The 21,702-nt window shown below is 40.1% G+C and overlaps 1 protein-coding gene across 2 annotated transcripts in view; it reads right to left on the bottom strand.

Moving 5' to 3' along the window:
• Nucleotides 1-21,702, bottom strand: part of NAALADL2 (N-acetylated alpha-linked acidic dipeptidase like 2) — a 477,589-nt gene that overhangs the window by 366,651 nt on the left and 89,236 nt on the right. For both annotated transcript variants that reach the window (XM_063339333.1, XM_063339332.1), the window contains exon 3: nucleotides 12,761-12,839. The gene's annotated coding sequence lies outside the window, so the exon portion shown is untranslated. The remainder of the gene's footprint in view (nucleotides 1-12,760; nucleotides 12,840-21,702) is intronic.

The raw sequence follows: 21,702 nt of genomic DNA, 5'->3' as shown, positions 1-21,702 counted from the left end.
ACCTTCTGTTAACTCTTAAATATTTTTAAGAATTCAAGAGATGAGAGTGATAGTACTGACAATACGCCTTCCTTTGAAATGAAGCCTGCAAGTGGGAATAGCGCAAAAAGGACTGAAACTCAAGATTTTTCACACTCCCTCTTCCAACAATGACTGATGGTGAGAAACGGCTAGCTTGGGTTTATGTTCTCCTAAAACTGTTTGTTGTGCTCCCTTGCGCGCAACGATTTAAATGGAGGGCTCTGCGAAGGAGGAACTCTTAATTCATTCACTCTCTCTAGAAAGACCCAAATGTGAAAATGTGGTGGTTTTGTTCTGCTATCGGGGGGGGGGGGGGGGGGGGGGGGACGACAAGAAAAAAAAAAAAAGAGAAAGTTATTCTGTATATTTACAGTACAGCAACTACAATGTTTCTTGATTCTAAGGAGCGCATTTGACAGACCATGAATGGAAACATAATTTGATGATGACAGCGACCAGGGCTACAAGAGGAAAAAGCTCGATCTTATGCCAACAAGATTGCTGCATCGTACCGCCCATGTCACGGATGGCTACAAGCCTAAGCTCAATGTCATTAGCAACAGAGCGCTCTTCACCAACAGCGATAAGACTTGCCAGAGGATACGAATTTTCTCACAAGGTTTCTAGGGTAGCTCTGCAAACCTAGAGAGAGGCCCTCACAACTGAAAGCCTTTGGAAAAGCAAAGGTTTCCCGTAAATTGCTTTCAAGACACCCCCATTTCTACTCAAGAATTTGGATATTTTACAGAATTAATGCAAAAAATAATATCAGCAGCTAACAGTTGTTGTCATTCTTTATTGGTAACATGTTTCAAACTCCCAGGCATATTATGCTACATACCCTACAAATGTAATACAAAGACTCATCAGGTTGGGTTTTTTTTCCCCCCCCTAAAGAATATAGTTTCAATGTTTCAAAAATGTGAATAATGAGTTACACTTATTACACGTGAAATTGCACAGATGATACAAATCCTACCTAGAACTGAAGTGTAAGCACTGGGGATAGGCAGAGTTCCTTTACACAAGTCACTAAGAGCCTCTGAGCCAGTCTCCGTCAAAGCACGCAAGTTGATAACCAAACGTTTTAAAGTTCATCACAGGAGAGAAGCAGTCCACAAAGTTTCTTCTGGTGACTACTTGTGATAGACTGACATTTTTCAAAGGAAAAAAGAAATTTTTTTATTTTTTTTCCTGGAGAAGTCTCCGGGGAGACCTTATAACAGCCTTCAAGTACAGAAGGGATTGGGATGGACTCTTTATGAGGGAGTGTAGTGACAGGACAAGGGGCAATGGTTTTAAACTGGAAAAGGGTAGACTTAGATGAGATATTAGGAAGAAATTTTTCACTCTGAGGGTGGTGAGCCCCTGGCCCAGGTTGCCCAGAGAAGCTGTGGCTGCCCCATCCCTGGAGGGGTTCAAGGCCAGGTTGGACGGGGCTTGGAGCAACCTGGGCTGGTGGGAGGTAGCACTGGGCAGGTAGCAACCTGGGCAGGGGGTGGCACTGGGTGGGCTTTAAGGTCCCTTCCAACCCAGACCATTCTATGATTCTATTAAATCTTCAACAATGGTAGGTACGCTAGGAGAATCAGGACAGCGCCAATCCCGTCTCCCTCATAAAAACAGAGGGGCAGGTACTGATGTTTTTTATACTGCTGGTGTTTGGTGGGTTTTTTTGGTGGTGGTGGTGGTTATTTGCTTGTTTGTTTTAAAGAGCAACACAGTTATTTTATTTTTCCATGGAAAAGGGTATAATAAAAAGAATAGCATTATTTGGTTAGCCTCCAAATTACAAGCAGTTGTTTAGCCTACAACCTCAATTAAAACAGGAGATAGGGGGAAAAAAAAATATTTTTTTCCACAAGTAAAATGGATTAAATACAAAAGCAAGGATAACCAGTCTCAAAACCCACAGTGAAGCAGGTTTTCAGTTTATGCAAATGATGCACTAATGAACGAGCAGCTGAGTGCCAGCAGGCAGAGAGTGCGTGGACAGAGCTGAGCCCAATTTGCTGAAGTGTGGAGTTCACAGGAACTTAAGTTAAATTTCTTTCCTTTCTCCAACAAAGGAGTTTGATCAGTGAGCAAAATCCAAGAAAGACTTACTCCATTATGGATGAGCTTCTCATCCCACATTCCTCTGCCTTGTCCGAGTTTTATTTCCCAGTCTACTTGCTGTGAACAGGTTTTCACCAGTTACAAGGAGATGTGACGAGAATGGTCATACAGAGGCAAACATCACCACTGTGGAGCTTAATGGGAAAGTAAGTATATTTGTTCTCGTTTATTTCTAAGAACTAATTACAGCTTGTTACAACTTTTTGCCAGAAAACTACTTGCCATCGGAAAAATATGACTTTGTAGAAACAACTGATTTTATGGTCAGAAGATCTAGTTTTAATGAGCCTTCTGTTAAGAAAATATCAATGGTTCAAAAACATGGTTTTTTTTTTTTTTTAACAAGACCAGAAAAGGCTCTAAACCACCACTCTGTAACTTGCGACATACTAATGTGGACTGGACAGAACTAAGATTTAGGCCTTAAAGACCCAACAGGAGGTGTTTCACCCTCCTGGCCACTTTGTTGGAGGATTGTTGCACAAGGAACAAAATCTCATTTTTCAAAAGCAGCTGCAGCAAAATGACTTAACGCGTAGCTCAGGCTTTCCCTGATCCCTTGCTCAGCGAGGAAATCATGTGCCAAAGGAATTCATTAGTATTCAGAAGAAAACAAGAGTTCAAAATATCCATGGAGTTCTCATTATTTTTTGTTGGTTTGTTAATAAAACATCCATTACTTTTCGCAATACCTGAATTATGGATAATTGTTCTGTCTCCCTGAGACCTCTCAGTCCTGACATGACTGACAAATGGAACACAGCAGAGGGGGATCTAAGACTGCGGTGCAATTTGTGACCCCATTTGATAGCTTTATGGCCATAAGGAACAACTCAATGTCTCTCTGCACTCTCAAAGTCCTGATTTGGGAAGCCGAAACAAGAACGCTGTGACAGCTTTCCCCAGCAGAGGTATTTTTCCCTCCGCAGAGAACAGGTGCTTTGTCAAAATATCGTTTCCGAAGTTTCTTTAAATATCTTTTTCTAATCAGATCCTGCTCCTCGGATTTCGTTCAACACAGCTTTAGCAACCAAACCTCAAAAAAACGGTAGCAATCAAAATCAGCAATGGCCTCCTGATTCACTTCTAGTGTTTTTAGACTTCCTACTTAATGAAAATATAGAGGAGTCCGGAGAAAATAAATAACAACTCAAGCTGACTTCAGCAGCTGAAAGACAAGTGCACAGCAGTCAAAGCTACAGACGCACTAGTACAAAGTCAGTTTGTAGGAGACAGAAAAAAGAAGAATTAGCTTCTCCTTTTTCCTTTTAATTTGGTCTTTTCAGTATTAAACAAAATCAAATTATGTAAACAAGTATAAAGGACTCATGCGTGGAACATGACACTTTATAATCTGGGCCTGCACATAATAGTAATGCAGCGCACAAAAGATCTAGTATAAAGGGTAAGTATTTCACTGCCCTTCAATCCACTTGATTATTTATAAAAGCAGTGGAATTAAACGAGTGCTTTTTAAACATGTTGTTTGTTTTACTTAAAAATCTCTGCACGATTTATTTCTGCCACCCCTTCTTTTGATGGATCTTGTAGTTATAATTGAAAGCAAAAGATAAATTGAATGACAAAAGTAAGCCGCTTAAAAAAAGGAGAGCAAAAGAGCGAGGGAATGAAAAGCGTTTTCCTAATATTTGTTGGCAAGAGAGCTAATGCTATAAATGCTAACTAATACCAAACTCCATCTTGCACAACTAAGAAGGAAGTCATACTACTCTAAGATCACATTAGAAAGCAGAGTCTAAAAATCTGATACAGGGAATTAAAAGTGGCTGTAAAAAAAAATAATTCATCATTTTATCCTTACTCTACCCTTTCAGAGAAAGCACTTCTTTAAAACACTAAAGTGGGTGACCTTGCGTTTAGATTTCGGCAGGATGAACACTCATCTCTAGCACATCGAGCACAGCTGGGAAGATTTGTGGTTTAAGTAGGTCAGCTCGCATTCCAGCCACACATGTGAGCTTTTCTAACAAATACGCTGTATAAAATACAGTGATTTAATACAGTGATGGATCTTCCAGCCAGTGAGGACTTGGACTCTGAAGTATCTTCTACCCCAGCAAATACAGAGGAGCCTGGAAGAATCTTGTGTGTGAATCTTCAATCCCTAAAGATTGTTCCAATAGAAGAGCTGTAAAAAATATATATGTATATATAAAGAGAGAGATATATACGTATGTGTATCTTACAGAGAAGCAATACTACGCTAACAAATGACCTCACTTCGTGGGACTGCCACATACAGCAGCACAGCCATTTCCTGAAACGCCACGAGTGGCAAGACATCTGTCCCCGCGAGCACCAGGAGCTGGCAAACCGTCCCCTCCTGGACCCTGCAATGCCACAAAACTCCACTGCATCATCTCGCCAGCCAGGCGGAACGGGGAGTCTCTGCACAGGAAGGCTGACAAATGCTTTTGCTACTCACACACCTATTGACAAATGAGGGGGCATATTGACAAAAAAATGGTCACTAACATGATATTCCTACACCCGTTTATTGCTTTTGTAGGCAGCAGACCTGCTGCCTTCCTTGTGCCAGCTGTGGTCGTCTTCTGAAGCTAGGATAAGCTGATTCAGTTTACCAACCTGACGGTTTTGCCAGCAGAAAGCTACCTATTTTTTCCTATGACTTCTCAGCTTTCTGCTGCTTAAAAAACATTAATCAGCCCACAAAGGAGCACAGAGCACGGGAAGACGACGGCTTTTTTTGGTGCTGAGCAGCTGTTAGGTGAGCTCAGCCTCCTCCATCCACCTGCACCGTGCCCCGTGCACGTACCCACGAAGCCCAGGTTCGGCACACCCGTAATTTCCCATCCCCTCCTCTCCAGTGAGACACTTACACGCCACACCTGCTTACGACCCTCTGCAGATAAAGCACATCTCATTAGTTTTTAACAACCACTCTGCAAAATCAGACTATAGCAACTGAGGCTCCGATTCTGGCCAGGCACACCTTCTTTGACAGCAGGGCACGTGCAACACGTATGATTGTGCTTCAGACAATCAATTCTTCCTTTTTTCCAAACTAGTTAGCTCAAATATTTACTGTAAGTAACTCTCTATATAAAGCACTTCTAGTGTGGAATAACACTCTTCATGGCTGTTTGCCTCTCTGAATTATCTATTCAATAGTCCTCAAAAACAGAACGAGCTATATTTTTCCAGAGAGAGTAAAGGCAGCAAAATCTTATTCTCCCCAACTGAGAAAAAAAAAAAAAAAAAAAAGATGATTTTTACATTAGCATTGTTTTCCATTTCTACCCAAACCTGCAATGAAGTTTTATTTTTCCCAATTCCAGTTGCGGCATGCACTCACAGAAAACACAGCTGTTGTCTTTGTATTTACTAGTATGCAGTTATTGCATTGCTTAATATATTTTCACATAGTTTTGTTGGGTTTTTTTAAATACAGAAGCAACCTAGGAAATGAGATCTCAAATACATTACTGTGCCCCTTTTTCCCTGCTTACACACCATGCGCTTGTTTCATATGCTTTAAACAATAAATTGTCCCCATATCTCAGACAGGGTATTAGGTAAAGCAAACAAAACAGCACAGAAGCCAAAATGAAGGACCAGACGTTAATTCTGTGTCAATAATTAAGAAAAGGAATCAGAATCTCACTTTCAAACAATGTTCACGGTACACAACAAAATAAAAATACTAATAAAAAAATAAAACTTTTAAACTCGTCTGCTCTGGGTTGATCTTTCCATGACTTTCTATGTGTAAGTCCCATAAGAAAAGCAAAAGCCCAACCGAAATTACTACAGTATGAGGCAGTAGAAGAAAACTAAAGAAAACCCATGCAAAAATATGAGGAAGGTGTCAAAACTGACTGATTTAAAGCATCATTTTAAAACACAACTTAGGTAGTTTAAGTTTTCTTAACCAATGTTCCAATGGAATCAAACGTGTTACAGATTATTAATACCGAAATTTCATAAAACACGGGCAGATATTCCAACAGAATGCTGAAAACATTGAATATATTCCACTTGCATTCCTTACAAAAGCTGGCCAGCAATTATTTGTAGTTTAAAATTATTTAATTTGATTGTAAATAGGAGAACTTTTCTGGTAACATTACAGAAGTCGGCCTGACTTTTTTCAACAGCGCTGCATTGTATAGACAGAGAAACCACCATAAATCTTGTAAAAAAAAAAAAAAAAAAAACCTTGCTGATCCTTACTTATTTTCTTGGTTCAATTATAGTAATTTTTAAGGTGTTTTGCTGTCTTAAAAATCCATGTAGGGGAGTAAATAGCCAACAATTTGCACATCTTTGACACAAACACAAATTCATAGACCTTAAATTTGTAATCTTTTCCTTCATCGATATAGTAGATTAAAGCACAACTTTAGACACTTGGATCCAAAGTTTCCGTAGTACCAGTGCAGTTCCTTCAATCACAGCAGTCATGTTTAAGTTAGTACAATTACATCCACAGACAGTTAAACGTGCAGATGATGGGGAAGAGCAATCTTACCTACGGACCACAGTTGCCCTTAAGAACACAAGTCACCACGAAACACAGTCCAGAGCAGTTTGCCCAAACTTTCCCATGAATCATCGTAAGCTACAAAACATTTCTCAATACCCTGTAGCAAACTTCGGGCTTGTAATGTAAGTATAAACCATTAAAAAGATAAATAGTAAGTCAGAAGCTACAGTTTACAACATGAAGAATGAAGGAGAAAGACGATTTTGTTAATGACAATTGCCTTAAGGCTTCGGCTATACAAATTGAAACATTTCAAACCTTTCACCTGGTTTTCTGAGTATCTCCAGCTACAAGGAAGTAATTCTACACGGCTGGCTGCCGCGATCTCGCCTCCGTCTTTGCACGGGGACACAGCGAAAGAGAATAGACTGCAGAGACGTGTTAGATGGAAACACTGATTTTTGTCTAGATCATTCAAAGACTGATAATTACAAAGCGTCCAATAAACATAATGGATTTCTTTGCAGCTTCCATCAAAACATTTCCATACCAACACTCTATATTTTGACAGCTGGTCAGGTTTCACACTGTGCCAAATGCTCTAAAAAGTTTCAGACTTCACAACAGCCATTAACAAAAACACTGAACTCAAAGACAAAATAATGGAAGCAAGCGATTTGCAAAGGGCAATTGCTCTTACTAGTAGGAGATTATTTTTTTCCTTTTAAGAGTTCGTAAAATAATACAACTGCAGATATATACACATTAACCTCCCTTTTGCCAGGTGAAAGAAAGAGGCAGAAAATGCCTAGGTAGGTAGGTCTCATGTCCAACAATTCAAAACAGGAACCTAACCCATTTCCTACAGCTTTGACCTTATCATTAGGCACCAAAGTTGTTCCTGAGAGCCAAAAGGGTGAAGGAAATGACTCCCCTGGCAATATCAAAACCACACAGATTGTGAAACCTGGCTCTGCAGTTGCCAGTTGCAACTTCTTCCTAAATAAATAGCTCCATAAAAATAAGAAAAAAGGTTACTAGTTCAATATTCATTTGATGACAACCATCTCCGTGTAGTCCACCTACTTTTCCCATAAAGGCCTTCTAGAGAGGCCCAAGCTAATGAAGGCCACCTTTCATCTCCCTAACGAAGCACTGCCTCTGTACAATTATACTGCAGCAGAAAGATGGATCTACAGCTCATCCTGACATCCATATTCAAAATTCATTCGAATTGTTGTCAGAACAACTTGTACAAGGTCAAGTCTGTCACACTCCTCAGTGCACACGCTCTGTTCGCAGCCTGGCATTATACCACTCTAAGAAGGGAAACACAGTAGATGTGTCATTTCATAACTGTGTTTCAACCACAAAAAAAGGCAATCTTCTCAAGGTTGCAATTATAACGCAAACATCATCTTTCAGCATAGAGCATATTGATGGTCATATTCAGAGGGCTCTCAGACTAAGAAAACATAACTTTACCTGGAATTAGATCTAAGAGCTTGCAGTTTCAGGCAAACCTCTTACTAAATATGGCTCTTGTCTTGAAAGCATAATAACTGCACGGGACAGAATTCACATCATCTTTTCTGCCTTTAAAACGCTTGATTTGCTTCCGTTCTCCTCGTGTTTCTTTCTAGAAGAGTGAAATACATAGAGACAAAACAAGTACTATACAAATCTAACCCAGCTATGACACATATTGGGAATAAACTATGCAAAAGTGCAGAAGTCAGACTTCATGAGCTCAAGAGACGAGCCAATTGTCAACTCCCATGTACGGAGAAGGGACCTCAGCCCATCCTCCCTGCGTTGCCAGGCAACCATTCCTGTATCCTTAGCTGTATTCATTAGCCATTAACCACCATCAGGCTCCCTTTCTTTTCTCCCTCACACAGGCTCCTGCTCTCATAGATGTATGAAGGGGAGGGGGAAGTTAAACAAGATGACTTCCTTTCTGATCAAAGGTAACATTCCGAGTTATAATAGCTAATAGATTTTAGCCAATTCACACAATTCGTATAATTGCTTTGTAGAGAAAGATACAGCATGATTATAAGGTACAGTTCTTTTAGTAAGAGGGTTCTGTTAAAAGTCCACATTAATAGAAATCTTCTAAAATGCCTATCATTAGATAGTGATGATCTCATGCTGACAGTACTAAAGTGCCCTTTGAATTTCTAAAAAATAAAATAACAGATGACAGCTTTTTAACTCCAGAAGAATGGCATTCAACATGAGGAAATGCTATTCTAAACCGTGGCGAGATAAACAAATACCAATTGATCTCAAAAGTAGAAATGTGTTATCTTTAATGTATTCCGTGGAAACAAAGCAATGCTTCAACCACTAGAGGTACCGGGCCACTGTCCTTAATATCAACATAAATACACACCACCTCCCATGCGGCAGTTTCCCTGCCTGCCCATCCTCAAGCTATGGGTTAATTCCACTTGTGGGCACCAGCAGGTAAGTTACGTGGCCATAAACTGAGCTAGACAACCCAAATGAAGTAGATGAAAACTCTCCCCCTCCCCAGTTCCAGCTTGGCTTCAACCAGCGCAGCTCTCCTCCTCCTCCTCCTCCCACGGCAGCCCAAGCATCCGCGGTGGAACAGGGGAAGCGGTGGGGCTCTGGCTGAGGACAGCAGGGAAGACACAGCTCTTTCAGCAAAAGTTCTTACTTGTACAATCTTAATACTACCACGGAATAAGCCTACAATACATTCTTGGTATTTCGATGTCTTGTTATCTTGTTAAGTTTCCACGAGACTCAAGTTTAATAGAACTCCTCAAGTGAGGAAAACTTAAAATATTGAAAAACTTATTGCAAAGCACTAGAAAACATAGTATATTGCAAACCCCACAATTCTGCAACAAAGAAACAGAAGCTTTCCAGTGTGATGCTGTGCAGAGGTCTCTCAACATACAAGCAGCAAGCTGCCGTCTCTCCCTTTTTAATCTTTGAGACCACCACGTGAGCGTGTCTTCAGGTCTGTTAAGCATCACTGGAGAAGCAGCTTCATTAGAGACTATTAGGACAGGGAGCATGAACAAGACTGGACAACATCCTCACAAAGAAAAGGCTAAAAGAGCTTAATCTGATATTTAGGTGGAAGTTTGCGTATGATTAACAAGCAATCTAAATAACTACGCCAGGATGAGAAATGTGACAGCATAAGGTTGTGCAGGTGAGCAGAAAAGCAGCGCTGTTTTCAGTGCTTCGAGCTGAATTCAGACAGACTCAAGAAATAAACAGGGCAAATGTTTTCCAACACTGTAATCTGTTGGGCAACTTTCCAAGAACCACAAGAGCTTTTCCATCACCAGAATCTTCAGGACTGGAAGCTTTTGCTTTATTTTAAGCCCAGCTACTGAACACACAGAAGCAATTATTCCAAGGTAGCCCAATTGCCTCGGACAGGACAACCACATCGGTAGCTCCAGCTTTGAATTATTCCACGTTCTGTACATAGCAACCACCAGAGGAGAAAACCCATGCCACAATACCTCTACATTTGACATGAAGAATTGTGAAGAGACAGTACAGCGCTATCACCCAGGACTGCTATTCTCCCGCAATTCCTTAATAAGGCTCCTGTGTATTTTGGTATACACTTCATGAACCAAGACAGCAAAATGAATGAAATTTAGCAAAGCACATGTAATGCACAGAAACAATCTGGTGTCACAAAACAACGCGATGGAGACAACTCTATAGTGTGGGAGGAAACATTCTGACTACCACCGTTTGCTCCTTAGAGCACAACAGCATTTTTACGGACTTATGTTTCACCAAGTTTTCTTCTGGTTGTGTCAAAATTGAAGATTCTTTTCTCATTGCCAGGCGAAGCTTCTGTAATTTGCACCCTAAGCATACAGCTCAAGAAAAAGAATTTTAAGTTGCCCCTTTTATATTATAATTACTTTAGTATAACAAGCATAGTCATGCCTATTTGCTAATTAAACAAATGCAATACTGACCAGTCTCTACGGTGCGAGATTTCTTGCCGGAGTCTAATGGAGACATTACAACTATTTAAACCATGAAACCATCATGATACAACTGAAGGAACTGTCAAATTTGTTTGGTAGCACCGAACAGGGTGAAGAGAGAAAGCACAAGAATCTGAGACGATACGCGCTGTGCCCGTGTGGCCCGAGGCACCGGGAGAGATCCCGTCTTCAGGGAGCTCAGCCTCTCCACCAGCCCAACCCTCCGTCGGGTGTGCCAAGGCAACCGCTTACCCTGCTTACAGGGAATATCTCATGTATAGAGTGGAAACGGCTACCCTGGCCCTGCAGAGCTACCGCTCTCATCTACTGGGAAACACAATTTTGGGTTTTGTTTATTGTGACTGGCTAAATTCTATGAGCACACTTTGGCAAGTACATTTTGGAGTCACATAATTTCCTCATTGCAAGCCCTTCTGTCTTGATCCACAACTCACTAAAGCTTTGGTTTATTAACAGTGTATCAGTACCACGACAGTAATTTAGAGGAGTTCAATATTTGCTAAGAATAAAACATTCTGGCCATCTGTGGGTCCTGGATTACTGTGGTATTTCTCAAGTATCCCAAATATTAAGTTTTAACACACACTTATCTGGAGTCTTACTATAGGAGTATCTGCATTTAAATACTGTTCAAATCAGAAAATTGACAGCAAATTATGTAAATAAGTCCATAGTCCTTAAAGAAAACTTCAATTTTCACGAAGTCCTTCGAGAAGGATCACAATTCCCGCCCTAAAGGAGGTACAACCAAGCCCACAACAGTGTCATTAGGTAGAACAAAATTATAAAACAAAACAAAATTCTGAAACGCACCGCTGTCCTACCCCGCGGGCAGCTGGGCAGGCTCACGGGAGGCCCAGCACTCCTTCCGAAAGCATTGCTGACAGCTTTGCTTTGATCTCCTTTTACAAGCAAAACTACCAAATCTGATCTGATTGCAGAAGTACCTGATGCTCAAGGGCAAAACCCAGGCCTTTAAACCAGATACACAACAGAACATTTTTTGACAGTGAATTTTTCGAATTTATTGTGCTGCCTGGAACTTGGTTTTATGGCACTTGCCAGCATCACAACCTCTAACTCTAGGGATCCGAAGTGGCACATGGCTTCTATTACGTCTAATAGCATTGGTTAAATTAGGAGAAAGCTTCACTTGAAGACAAGGCTTTTTGAGTACAGCAACCTCAACAATCCCTTCATCCACGGACACAGCAGGGCAAGGAGATCCAAAAAGTCTCAAACACTGAAAATTACCCATTTTGAGTGATTTCCACAACTGAACAAGACATAGCAATGTCAAATGAAGTATAGCCACGATAAAGGTATATTTAGTAGAAATTAAGAATACTTCGCTATACTCACAAGTAATTAACTGGTCAGAAGTTATTAAAACAATTATTTTCTGCAATGATTTCACAAACAAAACAAGCCTGCCACATCTTACCACAGAATACAGCAAGTTAAATAATTTTGACGGAAAAAGACTAAAAATATGCAGTGTTAGAGGATATGTTTTCCATATACATGAGAAATCAAAGCGTATACATATATAATGAAAGCTGTAGACTGCTGAAAATTAGTCTCTGGTTTGGCTCTTAATTTCCTACAGATATTTAATTACCCCTTCCTCATTATCACTGCCTTGCTCTCTATACCAGGAGTATGGTACCATGAAAGTAAAATTAAGGGGAACAAAAATGTGAATTCCCATTCTAGCAATTTTGTTTGCAACTGAGCTCATGAAATACAAAAGCTAGAGCTGCAACCTGATTTTCAATTATTTATACTTTGCTGCCCCTGTAATTTCACATTTTCCATTCAATTATAGTGATCTCTCCTTCATATGCATATTCAATGTTTAGATGAAACCAGACACTTGCCAAGGCACTACGTAAGACACATAAGCATTCACGCCACTGACTGTCGTTTTGTTTAATTACTGAAGCCTATTCCAAATTATTGGCTCATGCTTACACTTTATTTTGACTAAATATTAAGTTTTGTAACTTACCTCCTTAAAATACTTACTTTTTTTTTTTTCTGAGCACATAATATCCACACATTTATTTCAAACAGAACAATTATGATGAGAAGTTCAAATAGGTGTTTGACACATTATTTTTTTTTCATTTACCTTAAAGCCAAAACGGGATCAGTTTGGTAGAGACTTTTTCACCACGGCATATTTTCAATCTGGCCTCTACAGTAATTCCCTGCAAAAGAGGAACACATCACATTGTATAATACCGTTCACAGAAACAGAAATCTAACCATTTGCAGTGATGCAACTTGTAAATATAAATAGAAGATGCATTTTCCTGACACAGCAGCAAAGTAGAACATATTTTTAAACATGCTGGTACTTACGGAGTATTTTTCTCATCTAAAGAAACAAAGTGACTGCCTAAAATGTGAAAGCCAATGCCCTCGCATCCTGCAAGGTCTGGTTCAAGAGGTAGCAGGTTCATACGCAGGGAACCTGTGGTGGTGGTTCTGCTCTACTACAAAACGTTGGACAATAAACAACTGTCTTGTTTATCCATCAGTAAAGTAGAATTGTTCTTAGTGCAAAAAAAAAAAAAAAGCCCTGATATTCTGATCATTTCAAATTTTCATCGATTTCCAACTAGCAATCTCATTATCATCCACATAAATCTCCCTCCTCCTTTTAATGAAACGCAATTTCAATGTGTCAGTGTGTTCCTTCCCCAAGCACACGGTAGCTCAGTACATATTTAAACAGCCTCAGCGTGTATCGCTGCAGTTCAGTAGTAATCAAAGCTTATTGTAAAGATTCTGCAGATAACTCCGCTAATAACCCTCCACTGCTGCACTACAGAAATTATAAAACAAAGGCAAAAAAAAAGAATCGATAGTAACCACACTGTGCCATTGTAATTTTCTGTAAATACAATCATACTGGGGCAACAAAGAAGTAATCTAAAAATAAAAAAAAAATTAAAAAAATAAACCCAGTAAACAATGAATGCGCTGAACTAGCAGGAGGGCAGTTTCCATCTCCCAAACCAAAATTTTACTGATCCAACAGAATGGCTGTAGCAGCCGCACTGAAACACGCATATAAAAAGTTGGAAGAGAGCGGTCGGGAGATGGACGTTGGGTGGGGGATGACCAGGCTTTTACATCTCTTCCTAGGTGAGCATTCAAAAGTCTGACTAAAGTTATCCTTTAAACAATGGGGAGAATAAAGGCAATAAAATTTTAAAAGACATGTTTGAATTTGTCATCCAGAGACAAGCTACCTTTAAAAACAACCCACAACTGATGGTACTACAGCTATTCATAATTCAATTGCTGTTGTAATTGCCTTCAAGGAAACCCTGCAGAGCCACAGCTCATAAAAATTGAAGAACAACAGGAAGAAAGACCCTTTATCACTGCAGATTTGAACCCTGTAATTTGGGTTGGGAGAAGCCTAAGAAGTCAACTGGTTCAACACCCCCACGTGAAGCAGGAATAACATCAATATTAAATCAGGATGCTCAGAGCCTCTTACAGACAAGTAAAACTAAGAGGAAAATGCCAGTCCTAAAGCAGATTCATGTTTTGCCCTTCATAGACCTGGTCCCCTTTTCACAAAGACAGCTGGCAACAAACTGCAGCACAGCAGCAAAACTTTAAAATGAAGTAAGGATGGATTTACTGAGTTCCAAAAAGTACATTTCCTTCACAGTCATAAATACAATATTGTGCTACTGTTCTGCAAAACAACACCTCTAAACCATACAAACCCATGTAAGCACACATTACAGTTATGGTCTTACCGAGCAAGATAAAGAGGGTGAAAAAAAAAAAAAAAGGGGGGGGGGAAAAAAAACCACCATAAAATCAGTCCTTTCCCTGGACCAGAAAAAGACTTATTTGCTCACAGGTCTCAGGTAAAAGCTTCACATTAAAACATTTTATCTCACAGTTTTACCGCTCAAAAGATCAACTATGAGATTAAATCCAACTTTCTATTAAGCTCTAGAGACAGCCACATGCCACGCAACTCATGAGACTTTAGGGCATCAATAGTAGGTACTGAATATAGGAGGGAAGCATTTCAAAAAGGCATTAACACTAATAAGGCTGACATATGGGTATCAAGGGAAAAATAGCTGCTAAGTTATGATACTACTCAGTCATGATCCAGAGGTACAGAAAGAAGCCGACTGTACAATTCCAGAGAATTCTGAGAGCTTCTCCTGAATTCACCCACTTAGAAGCATCTTTGATTTCATCTAAGCATCTATTGAGAAGAAAAAAAAGGAAGGGGAGAGTGAGGAAGAAGGCCAAATAGTAAACTAATCAAACTCAAAGATTTTTGTGTTTTACCAGTTTGAAGAACAAGTGCGGTGGAAAATTTAGCAAACGTAATCATTTATTTTTTAAAAAACTGAAAACCAGAGGAAAAAAGGACACAGTGAACTCTAACTCTTTCCATAAAAAGTCAACAGGTTATAATTTTGTCCCGTCTTTTCCATTTGGACAGTCACAGCATTATTTAAAACACGCAGAACATTTTAAGGCTTTTCTGTCACTGTGACTAATAAGGGCAGGGTCTGTTCCTCCGTCTTCTGGATACGCAGTTCTAGAGGGGACAATACGGTTTGTCCATTTACAGAGGAACAACGAGACTCAGGATTAAGGAACTGAAAAGGAAAACAAAAGGTCATGTTTTAGTTTTCCCCTTTACCATATAGACATTTGTTTCCTTACTGACCACCCTCCTATGCAGGAATGACTACGCTCATAGTATAATACTCCAGTATATTTCTCCCCATGCCACCTGTATCTTTAACTTTTAAGCAGCTGACAAAATTACAGATGACGACTCTGAAGTAATTTAAGTAGGCAAGCATTAGCCCAAGGAAAAAATTCCTGTTCACAAATCGTGAAGAAATTCTTCTCTCCTCAGCAAAGCTTATATTCGAGAAGATAAGTATTGTTGCTGGGAGAGAATGCTGTAAATTAGAACAGAAATCCCATTTGACTTAAAAGCGTAATTCCCGTGTTTCACATGAGGCTCAGAAATCAGGGGGTACAGAGGGAGGAATACAACAGCCAATGGATTAGATGTTGTCACTTGTGATCTATCATCACACTTTCTCAGATTATGAAAATGAAATTTTCCCAGTCGTACATTTTATGCTTGACAGATTACAGATTGGTTTACACAGCTAAAATTGGAGCACTCGGATTTTACAAAAGTTCAGGTCTTCCGAGAACAGCATTTATGATACAGTTTGACACGAGTCAAAAGCAGCATTGAACAAGGTAATGCCAGAGACGCTCCCCGGCAATGAAACGGGAGAGGCCACAAACTCCTTAATCATCACTTCAGCAAGCCTGAATTTAACACTTTTTCCTTGACTATAGAGCTGGCTCAGAAAGGTCATTAGACTGTTATATTCACTGCTATGTAGAGCAGCACTATATACATGCAAAGTTTCTATAGCAACACTTTCTTAATTCACTCTTTAAGCAAAACACCAATTAGCTTTTTATTATAGCCAATTAAAAAAATCTGCACGCTAATTGACAACCTCTCTACTCAGAATTTAAGCTTATGCAAAAGAAAATTGCAGTGAAATTTTCTGTGGTAATAGCTTACTTCCTATTCTTCCTTCTTAACAGAACAGTAAATTATTCTTGATAGGGACTGAACACTTATTTTCAATTTAAAACGTTCAGACACACAGAAGTAACCTATCCTTGTATGCCTTAAATCTTGGCAGAGCCTGAAGATTACAGGTTCCAGAAAGGCAACAGAAATGTAATCAACTGACTTATTTCTGCATGGCAGGAAATTGGGCACGGGCCTGTGCACCTGGAGATCACGCAAGAGGCAGCCAGCAAAATGTTTTTCTCTCAGAGCATTTAAGCACGTTGAGCCAAGGGAGAAGGATGGCAAAAAACAGTACTAAAAGTCAAATTCAGTAGGGCAGCTGAGACATTTTCATTTGCTTCTTAATACTTATTCGTGGTTTTCTCGCATGTCTTCTACGCAGCTGGTGATGACAGCTTCTTTGTATGCCACTTCAAATAGCAAATATCAAGATATGTTAGTCAGAAAACAGCCGGTGAGTACAATATAAAAAGAAACACATCATGATGCATAGTATTAGGAGAAGTAATCAACAACAAAAGCTAAACTGTCCTTCTTTGTAAGATGTTCTGCAGCAACCTGAATAAAAATCATTCCCCTTACACTTCCTTCCACGTGAGATGTCGGGATTCATCTTACTAATGAATAAATACACCCAGAACAAAGTAGCAGACGGTTCCTCTGACAAGCCTGGCACGCCCCGACGAAGAACCAGTGGCACCTGAGGTATGAGCAAGGCTGCTGGCCCTTAAGGACGACCTACAGAAACTACTTCTGTTCTCACCATCTTATACTTATTTACTCACACTGTCTTTTACTGCAGTATTAGTATAGAAAGTTAAGGCATCTGACAAGTTATGTGGGGACACAATAGCAGTAACTAAAAGAGTTTCCCTTGAAAAGCTGACAAAAAGAAAGAGGGGTTAGAGTGTTTTTTCGATCCTTGCACTGTAGAGGAGAAAGCAAGGTATTCCCACATGTGGAAGAGACCACTGTGCGTAACCTTGCAGACAGAGAAGTTGCTGCAGCATGAGACGACCACCTGCTGCAAAGTCAAGAGGGTCTGCAGTACATCCGCGGGGTCTCCAGCAAGCAAGGACACCAGAGGTAAGGGACTAGGGTTAAGCAACACAGTTACAGGCTTCTATCCTTGGTTCTTTAGAGAGGCAAACTCCCAAACACAGCTCCCTGAATCACCCAAAAATGGTAGCCATTCAAGCTCAAAGCCTTCCAAGTGCAAAGTCCGCACTACCAGAGGCACAGCTCTACCTCCTGCAGAGAGACTGTATTTGTCAAAGAATCATCTGGGTTGGAAGGGACTTTTAAGATCGAGTCCAACCATCAACCTAACACTGACAAAACCACCACTAAACCATGTCCCTCAGCACCACGTCTGCCCGGCTTTTAAATACTTCCAGGGATGGTCATTCAAACACTGCCCTGGACAGCCTGTTCCAATGCCCAATAAACCTTTCAGTGAAGGTATTTTTCCTAATATCCATCCCAAACCTCCCCTGGCCCAACTTGAGGCCATTTCCTCTTGTCCTATCACTTGTTACTTGGGAGAAGACATGAACCCACCCCAGCTACACCCTCCTTTCAGGTGGTTGTAGAGAGCAAGGAGGTCTCCGCTCAGCCTCCTTTTCTCCAGGCGTTAGGCAAGTGGCGAGTGAAAACCCTGTTGGGAGTAAAACAAGAGACATGATGTCTGCCAGTTTCATCCCTGCTAAGAAAACACCTTCGATGGCCTAAAATATGAACCCAAAAGCCAGCTGTGCAGCCATCCCAGCCTTTGGAAAAGCAGACAGTTCACAAATCGACACAGTCAGGTAGGTATAACGCTTTTGCTTGATACTTCCCGTTATTACCATTAGCATTCAAAGAATCTTCATTAAAAAAAAAAAAACCACAACAATTAGCACATTCAGTTGCAGGTAATAAAAGAGGGCTAACATTCCGCTTTAAGACTCCAGAAGCAACATTTTCTTGTTTTATTGACTTTTTTTTTTTTTTGACTGTTTCGCAGGAGGGTTTACTGCAATTAAATTGTCTTTGTCTAAGTATAAAAGCTCAAAATATTCTGTTATTTCCAAGAAATAATGGGATAGCTTTGTTGCATATCTAAATTACTCACCCACTGTTATGACCCACCATAGAACTAAAGCAAGTTAGAATAATAGTCTAGGCATCACTGCGAGCATGGATTTTCAACAGTTTTGAAACAACCTTTTTGACTCCTTTCATTTACTTTTCTGATTTCGAAACACGTAAAACACAGAAGCATGATTGCGGTGAATTTTGGTAACTACCATGGATTCCTGCTCTCTCAATGAAAAGGATTTCAGAAAAACCTTCCATCCAAATACGTCTTTCCAATTTCTACGCAATCCCATCTAGACAATAATATGCACCCAATGAAAAGAAGAATTTAAAGAAAACCATAGTTTTCCCACAAAATCATTCAACCTCTGAAATGAGCTGGCCTTCTCAATCCAAAGTTTGAACACAGAACCTGAAAGCAAAGTGGTACTTTTCTTTCTTCAAAAGATACTTTTCTTTCTTCACATCTTGGTGAAGAAAGAAAATATCAACTTTATGAACTACTCCAATAATCTAAAGTGACTACCCCCCAAACCTAAGAAAACTCGGGTTTTATTGCAATGTTTGAAGTAATTAAAATGTTATCCAAATAATGTTATTTCAATACTGTTTTCATTCTTGGTACTCTATTAAAGATGCACGGCAAGGTCTCTGACTTGCAATCAGATGAAATAACAAATATTGAAAGGCTCTCCTCCCTTTGCGCTGTCATTATTTACTAGAAGACTGGAAGTTGGGGGTAGATCCAATATTTCTAATGAAACTTCAACCTTGGATTCACAATCGCCACATCTGTAAGCTCTCAAATCAGAAGCCCTGAGGGAATACAAGAGAATGTTACGATCACTATCTAGTTCTCAGACCATGGGACGACGGAGAAATTATTGCATCATCTTAATTTTCATGAGGTCTCCCAAAACTCGTGTGTTTTTATCAGGCAAAATAAATATAACAAATCTCCAGTCTTGCTACTGAAAATGACCAGCTTGTCCCTACAGGTGATGATATAAATTTTCCCATTTGATCCTTTCAAAGTTAAGTTCAAAGACCTAAAGATATGATAGATTAAACCTGTAAGAGAGGCAAGCATTTCCAAGGATCCCCCAATCTCACGGTCAGGAAAGTGTGGCCAATTAAGAAAGAATCAAACGTTGAGGAAAATACCATTAGAAGAAGTTTTTAAACACACTTAAAACAACCCAATCCATCTCCTCCATCCAGTTCCTTCCATCTAAAACTTCCAGAAAGCATCTAGTCACAATACTTCTTACATCTTCCTGTATTACGGATAGAGCAGCAAGTATTTATATTATATATACCAGAAAAATCAATACATGCAATTCAAATCTCAGCAGCACACGCGGTTTGATGGATACACCGCTCTGGCCAGTGCCAGGTTGCAGCTGGGATGCAACAAGCAATTTCAGTGCTACCACCAACCCTTGTGGCACCTGACGGATCCACTCTGCATCTTTGGTCCTCAACAAAGGACTGGAAGAAGGAAGAGCCAGCACAAGCCACTACATGGAGAGAAACAGGGATCCTACAATGGCATTATGCTTTGTCTTTGAGATAAGAAATGCAACGGTTTACCTTTAAATATTCAGAGAAAAATAACTAAGTATCTACTGCTTAAAGGACAAAGAGGGTTGCTTTGAATCGAAAGAGAAAGCCGAAGAGACCGGGTTCAGTTACAAAGTCCCCTAATCACAAGCAAGAGAACACTGTGTATTTTTTGGGTGGAAGAAGCTGTTATCTACCTTCCCTAATGGGATTCCCTGGGGGCTCTTTTTTACCAATTTCAGAAGGTCAGTTTCTGCCTCCAAGTGCTTCTTGTCAACGTTACAGCCACGGTCTAGTCTTTGATACAGAGATAAAAGAAATATTTGCTGGTTTAGCCCACCACAAACCAAGAATAAGGCCCACTGCAGTATTTCAAAGCAGCAAGCGCAGCAGCAGGATTGGGGTGTGTAACACCAGATGACCAAGGTAGGGTAATATTCTCAAAGAGAACAACGTAATTTATAACGCTACACTCAGTGATACATTTCACTTCCAGCTTGGTCCAAAAATGCACGGGATTTTGCAGAATTTCTGCCAATTTTCACAAGTTTTGGAGTGTGTCCTTTATGCCCTCTGAAATGATAACACGAAAGTAGTATCTGTTTATCACGTTTAGTGGGCACACACAACTTATTTTATCTTTAAGGTTATCTCCTTTAAGGAGAAGGAAGGTTCATCCAATCAGTATATTCAGTCACAAGAAGCAAATGAGAGGAAAGGCTTTTAAGGCTTTTTTTTTTGTCGTTCAGTGATAGAACAAAACCAACAGGTTCATCTTCAAAATTATTTGCATTTTCCTCCTTAGCAAAAAAAAAAAAAAAGAGTCAGATAATATTTACTATGTTATTCTCACCAAGATTCCTTCTAGTTGTGAAAAGACAGTATGTCTCTCTATATATAAATAGATTAAATCATAAAAAAAGCAAAAAGTCAATTTCCAGATTTTACACCTCTCTTCATCTAATAATTTGTTGTATTTTGCAACTGCTAAGTTATAAACCTCACCAAAACAGGGTTTATTATAGTACGACTATAGATAATTGCCTGTCAGCATTTTTATTAAATTCCTTATATCAGCAGAGTTCATAAATTGGCAATAAAAAAAACCAGACATATACAATTCCAATGGAAATACACCATACTGGAGGCCCAGGTCGTTTTTAAGCAAGGAATAAAAACTAGACCATACCTTTCCATCTTGCCCCAGCACAGAGCCAGCCAAATTTTAAAAATGAAAACTATTCTTGGCTCATTGGCAAAGGCCGAGCTGCCGTTTTACACGTGCTCACCACTACAAAATCTTCAGTCTTCGTCCTCCAGTTTTGCCCCCCGGCTCTGGGACACACAGAGCTCAGGGCCTTCAGCAGCAGCCGTGGGGACTCTATGGGCGAAGATGACTTCGGGCCCTTGCAAGTTTAAAACCTCCTCCTGTGTCCAGGGAACACAGAGTGCTCACGAGCTCAGGAAAAGGCGATTCGGCCTCAGTGCTGACAAAGAGCGGGGAGACAGTTTCCAATACGTTTTTATAGAGCAAAATGTTTCGTGGCGTAGAGACGCACAAAGTGGTAATCGATGAGCTCGTTCAGGCATGTTGCACGTACTGCAGTAACTCAGAGCTGTGCGCTAATGAAACCAGACTGCGCTCAAGCCAGCTTATCCTGAATTATGTCAGGTATTTCTGCCCAGCCCTAAATCGTGCTACCTCATCTAATCCTTCAGAAGACACCGCATTTAAGTCATCCTGTGTTTTGCAAAGGGGACGGGCAGGGAGAAGAGCCTCCTCTTCTTCCCTGCTTTCATCA

This window comes from Chroicocephalus ridibundus, chromosome 6, assembly GCF_963924245.1.
Source record: "Chroicocephalus ridibundus chromosome 6, bChrRid1.1, whole genome shotgun sequence".
In the NCBI taxonomy this organism is placed as follows: domain Eukaryota; kingdom Metazoa; phylum Chordata; class Aves; order Charadriiformes; family Laridae; genus Chroicocephalus; species Chroicocephalus ridibundus.
The sequence above is the reverse complement of the archived record's forward strand: the minus strand, read 5'-3'. Positions and strand labels throughout refer to the sequence as shown.